This window comes from Gorilla gorilla, chromosome 12, assembly GCF_029281585.2.
Source record: "Gorilla gorilla gorilla isolate KB3781 chromosome 12, NHGRI_mGorGor1-v2.1_pri, whole genome shotgun sequence".
Classification (NCBI taxonomy): domain Eukaryota; kingdom Metazoa; phylum Chordata; class Mammalia; order Primates; family Hominidae; genus Gorilla; species Gorilla gorilla.
This window is the reverse complement of record NC_073236.2, coordinates 86,331,332-86,338,061: the sequence shown is the minus strand read 5'-3', so window position 1 is coordinate 86,338,061 and position 6,730 is coordinate 86,331,332. Positions and strand designations below refer to the sequence as shown.

General features: G+C 40.9%; 1 non-coding gene across 1 annotated transcript; it reads right to left on the bottom strand.

The window, feature by feature from the left end:
- Positions 1–1,820: 1,820 nt before the first annotated feature.
- On the bottom strand, positions 1,821–2,003 carry LOC115933637 (small Cajal body-specific RNA 16). Its single transcript, XR_004069503.3, has one exon.
- Positions 2,004–6,730: the final 4,727 nt, after the last annotated feature.

Sequence of the window (6,730 nt, the reverse complement as noted above, 5' to 3'; positions counted from 1 at the left end):
AGGCTGCCATAACAAAATACCAGTTTGGGTGTCTTAAACAATAGAAATTTATTTTCTCACCATTCTGGAGGCTGGGAAGTCTAAGATCAAGCTTCCAGCAAGGCTCACTTTTTGGTGAGGGCACTCTTGCTGGCTTCTGGATGGTTGCCTTCTCACTATGTTCTCACATGGCCCTTCCTTGGTGTGTACACACAGAGAATGAGAGAGATTGAAAGAGACGTAGAGACGAGATGGAGGTCTCTGGTGTCTCCACCCTTATAACCTCAGTTAACATTAATTAACTTCCTTAGAGGTCCCATCTCCAAATATAGTCATCTTGGGTGTTAGGGCTTCAACACATGAATTTGGGGGTAACACAAATATTCAGTCCATACACTCATCTTGCATAGACTGTAAAGATTATTTGGTTTTGTTTGGTCTGAGGAATCAGTTCCACCAGATGATATCATGTCCTTGTTATACTCCCTTAATTTTCCCTCATTCCAACCATTTATGTGCCAACAGTAGAAAGTGGTGCCTGCTCAAGGATACTTCATCTGTCTACCATGGACTCACCAACCCCACCCAGGAACAACCACGTTGGCCCAGCATCTCCCCCACAAAGTTTTCCCCGACAGCCCCAACCTTCATAAAGGAATTCATTCATTTATTCACCTATCAGCAAACATTTACTAAGTCACTTACACCAGGCACTGCACAAGACAATAGAGTTACAGTGTCAAAGAAGCCCCAGTCCTTGCCACCAAGGAGTTCCCAGCCCAGTGGAGAACACAGAAAGGAAACATTAAGAATTCAGGAGAAACTCAACCTTAACATTTGCAGGCCTCAGGCTGAGGGTAAAAATAGGGGCCTGCATATTATATATTAGAATATCTAAATTATATAATTCAAGCTAGCAAGCAGTTACATAAAATATGTTCTTTCCTACAATCTTAATAAATATAACTTCAAAATTACCTGGAAGACAGATTCCAATTTAGAACTAGCAGAACAGAAAAGAAAAAAAAATGCATCCTGTGGCTTACTGCCCTTCTCTTCCTTCCCCCAGCTCCAGGCTGCCTGGCAAGGAGTCTGGCACACACATGTGGACACCTTCACATGTCCAAGCTCTATCCACAGCCCCTGCAAATAGCTGTCCCTCGATGGATCAAATAAAAAGACCTACAAATGTTCTGGAAATAGACTCAGGGCAGAGGGTTTTGGAGCCTGGGTTTGAAGTGTGTTCAAGGATTGGGGCACCCATCAAGAGGGACATTACAAAAACAACAGAGCAGGGCCCTCTAAAGCAGTGCTTGGCAAATACCTGCATGAGCACCACCTAGAGACTGCGTTAGAACATGGATTCCTGAACTCCACCCCCAGAGATGAGGCTTCGGTGGGTCTGAGGTGCAGCCCAAGAATTTTCATTTCTAACAGTTCTCACAAGATGTCTATCAGTGGACCACACAATGAACAGCCTGATGCACAGGACCCAGGACACGGCTCAGTTAAGTCAAGTCTAATGGTGGCACTGATTCAGTGAGATATGTGCTACCAAAAAACTATGCAGAGTGCTAGCTGTAGCCACAGTAAGTGTATATACACTTACATATATACAAGTATACACTGAGAGCCAACTTTGTGCCAAGTACTATATTGGCTGCCTCATTCATTCACCAAAGAATTATTGAACAAGAAACTATGAATGTGGAAGAACTATACACCAAAAAAGGCCCATCTTATTGTATGTACATTTAATTTTTTTAATGTAAAAATGCTTAAAATAAAAAGCAAAAAAAAAATCAATCTGTTCTAGAGATTTCCACTTTTTTGCAGGGGGGTCCTGTTTATAGTATCATACATGATCAAACTGCGCTAGAATGTTCACACCTGTTACTGCAAATTCAAATCCCAGGAAAGACTTCTCCTGGGAATTTACTTTAGGTCAGGGCTGGGGTGCCTGGTACAAGGCTGCACCCACAGCTGGGCAGGTTCAGCCACACAGGAGCCTTTCCCCAGACCATGAGAGTTCCACTTCTAACAGCAGAGTATCTCGTATCAGAATGTTACTCCTGCTATCAATTATCAACTCTCGTCAAAATATTTTAAAAACTTGGAGGCACTAGAAAACAATCTACTGTGTGCCAGATACAAGTCTAGGCATGAATACACTTCAGTGGGAAAAGAAAAAGTTCATGGCTTCTTTAATATATATGCCTGTAGCATACATCCGCAATTCTCATCATATTAAAAATCAATCAGAGATAGCCTCGCTTTAAAGAAGAGGAAACTGTTTCTGAGATGTTAAGAAATTTGTTGCGCAGAACTCAGCAGAGCAAATATTTGAACTCAGGCCACCCCCATGCCCTCCCTGCTCTACAATGAATAATGGGGGAAACACAAGGGAGACACGGAGCTCTAGGTAGACCTTCTGAAAGAGGCAATGAGTTTTAACTAAGAAAAGTTAGCAAGGTACAAGGAACAAAGGAGAATCACAATTGAAATAAAGACCTTCCAGCAGAGAGGAGGGCTTGTGTGGAGGCAGGAGTATTATAAAGGACGATGAACAGAAGGAATTAAGAGTGGATTCTTTTATCTGCAATGAAGGGTAGTCACAGCAAAGTGGGAAAGCAGGTAGGGGGCATATGCATTGGGAGAATAACTCATGGATATACGCATGAAGCACTAAGCAAATGGGTTTCAGGGAAAGACAAAGCAGGCTTGGGAGATTCATTTCTGAGATCCATTTTATGCATGTTCTTCTAGTCCTCTCACCTCCTGTAGTAATTAATGTCCACCAAGTTTGTTTTGTAGCTACTTACACACCTTCAAATGAAACCTGTTGATGTTTTGAACATTTATTTAGGTAGTCTGTTATTATTCCACTATCCACATGTCATCTGCATCTTGGCACCTCAACAGCCTGCATCATTTGCGAGCAAGAACTGTGTGGGTGGATTTCAGAGAACAGCCCCTCATTATTTGTTGATTTGGTTCAAAAATGACTGAAGTGTCAATATACTTTGCAAGGAAGTTATTAGCAATGAAAATGTCAAGTTACTTCTCACTGGTGATGAACAGAACAAACACAACATGTCTCTTATGAAGGTGCTCAGTAACATTCGTATTTGTAGAACCCAATTTGAAAAGCAGAGAGAAACAGAACTAGTTCCTAATTGGACAGGTTTCTTTATTACATCTTGATCTAAGCAGAGCTAATAATTTTGGTCATAATTTCTCATATGAATCTTAAGATAGTTATATGGAATTTAAAATCATCTCTAAAATTCTATCAACTAAATATATTTCACCAACTCCATTACGTGTTCCTTTAACCACTGAATAAGAGAACAAATGAGATTTATCACAATATATTTTAAAATCATGTACAATAGAAAATAGCATCAAGGTGACCTCCAAGGAAGTGAATTCTCTTTGTGTGCTGAACTGGAGGTGTCAAGGGAATATTGATGTCAAGTTTGGTTTTTTGCAGCAGAAAATGTACATAGTAGTCACCAAAAACAGAAATATAGACTCCCCAACTTGCAGTGTAACATTCCATTAAAGAGGTGTAATTTCTTAATTCCCTCAGTACCTAAATCCCTGTATGAAGTATCCACTCTCCACAAAGAGGAATACTACCAAATTTGGCACAGTACCTTAAACCATGTTGAGTATATGGCACAATTTGCCATAAGGCAGACTTCTGTTGGCCCCTGCCATAGAAAACTCAATTTTAGCTGTGTACATACAGAGCAAGCCACTCACATTGGGAATGAGGGTGGACAAGAGATGAGTTAGAACCTTTTGGGATTATATTGAGGCTATTTGAAGGCTGCTTCTCACCAAGTTGACCTTAATGTTCCCCTCAGCTTGATTAAACGTTAGACAGGCTTCTACCTGCTCACAGGTCTCTGACTTCCCTTAGAGCATTTACTTTATAAAATTCTCAACTGGAGCTGGGCATGGTGGCTGATGCATGAAATCACACTTTGGGAGGCTGAGATGGAAAGATCCCTTGCAGCCAGGAGTTCAAGACCAGCCTGGGAAATATAGTGAGACCCCATCCCTACAAAAATAAAAAAAAATTAATAGCTTGGCATGGTGGCATACACCTGTAGTCTCAGCTACTCAGGAGGCTGAGGCAGGAGGATCCCTTGAGCATGGGAGTATGAGGCTACAGTGAACTATGATCTTGTTAAAGCACTCCAGCCTGGGTGACAGGGTGAGACTCTGTCTTAAAAAAAAAAAATTCAATTGCACGTTTTTATATGCCCCTTTGAGATGTAAATGTTTTATGACTCAAGAATGTCTTTCTCAAGGACCTGGAAACCATCCCTTTGAAATGTAATCATCAAGAAAGATACTCCTCCTATCTCCTAGTCTCTGTGGAAGGGTAGGAGCCTAACTTCCAATATGGACAATTAGCAAACACAGATGACCTAATCACATTGACTAACCTCCTGCTGGGTTCTTCCACAAGATGATCCGAGAGCACTGGGAGAAAGGAAATAAGAAGTCTAATAGAGCATCCATGCTTTCCGAGGTTCAAAATTAGACTTACGCGTTGGGGTGGACCAGGGAGGATGTGACCAAGACACAGTGGCATGAAAAGACAAAAGGCCCTATGAAATAAAATTCCCTGGAGATTCTGGGCTGCTGACTCAGGATTGAAAACTAAGGGTTTGGGGCGGAAAGAGCATATGGTTATGTCCCGTGCTTTGGGGGACAATGACCAGCCTTGTGAGAGTCCCCTAAGAGAACGGTAGTCCTAGAGTCCAAGCTTGGGCACACTGTGTCCTGTGCATGGACCAGGCACTATAAGCATCGGGAACCAACAGCAACAGCAACACCTTGTGGCTCCAAGAGACAATGGCCATGGAAGACTCTGCTTGGCTTTTGATAGACAGGGTTGGTTCCCCTCATTCAAACAAATGAGCCCCAGAGTTTTTAGGCAGTTAGAGGTTGAGATGCGGGATAGGTGAACTTCAAGTGGAAGATAATGGACTTCCTGCTCATAGCACAGCTGCTCAAACAAGTGATTTTTAAAAGTAAAGAGATTTTAATGCATTTAAAGAGGAAAGTACACCGACATTTCTGAGCTGGTCATCCAACATAGTTTTTAGATTTTTTTTTAATGAAAATAGACATGTGACAAAAAAGTACTTCTTTCTTTTCTAGAGACATAGAAGAAATATTTTTGAAGGTGTAGAAACCAGAACTCAATCACAATTGGATGGGTGGAGATGGAAGTTTTCAGCTGGAATAATTTCCAAGCTCATGTCTTCTCTCTACCAGATATGACTTAGTTTATTATAACAATAATAACACTGAGAGCCCTGACTAGGGCCCTGGGAAACCTCTAAGAAGCTCCAGCTGTTCAGTCACTTTGGCCATCAGTCACTTTGTTCAATAGTTGAAGGAGGCAGCAGCGTTAGAAGCAGTGAATCTGCCTTGGCATCAACAAAGGTTCTCTGCTTCAGATGGAATTCTTAAAGTTACCTAAGATTTATTAAGTAATAATAGGCAGACGCAAATTACCAGGAATTTTATTTTTAACTTAACAAGTCTTATCACACAGATAAGACATCTCTATAGAAAAATTATAAAAGAAAACATTCCATAATCTCACCACCTATTGATAAGCACAATAGTATTGTCAATATTCTAATGTAGATATTTCTAAACTTTTATATAAATATATACTTTTAACAAAGTAGATTCACAATGTATATCCCATTAGGTAAACTTTTTTCTCTTAGTACATCAAAGTTTTTGTTGTCGTTGTTTTGTTTTTATTTTTTACAGATAGGGTCTCACTCTGTCACCCAGGCTGGAAAGCAGTGGCACAATCATACCTCACTGCAGGCTCAACCTCCCAAGCTCAAGTGATCCTCCCACCTGAGCCTCCCAAGTAGCTGGGATTACAGCTAGGCATGGTGGTGCATGCCAAATTACTATTATTAATATTTATTATTGGTTTTTTTTGTAGAGACGAGATCTCTCTATGGTCCCGAACTTCTGGCCTCAAGCGATCCTCCTGCCTCAGCCTCCCAAAGTGCTGGGATTACAGACATGAGCCACTGCACCCAGCCATAAAATCTTTTCATAGGCAGTAAATATAGATATGCTACATTACACTAACTGAACACAGTAGTTTGAGAAATTTCTACAGACTCTTTAACAACTATTCAGACGTATGTATATACACAGCAACATGCACAATATTTTCATTTTTAACTTATGGAATTTAACTCTTCTTTGTGACACAGCTGTACCATTTTGTGAATTTGCACTAACAGTACATGTGACAATGGGGAGTTGTCATTTCTTTATCTTTTTTTATGCCTTACAACTCACCCTCCATTCCCAATCACTGTATCAAGAAGAAAGGAGACAGTCTCACACAAAGCATTCAAATATCCCATCGTCCTGCAGTCATTAGTAAGAAGCATATTTCAATGTGACAGCTGGATGACATCTCACCCTCTCTATTAGGATGGAGAGGAGAGGATGCCCATTTCCAGGAGGAGGGCTGCATGCCTGATGTGTGAAACCTACCAACTGATCTTTTAGACCCTGTCTATTACTTTACATCATCTGCACTCTGTTAAATCATTTCACCCCCACTAGACAACCAAGTAATATCTCCACCAAACCTCAGCATGCTCTGTTCTCCAGCCCCACTTCTACTGCTGGGTTGTCTTAAACTTTCTTAAATTAAAAGACAAGAAACAAGCTTTCACTCCCA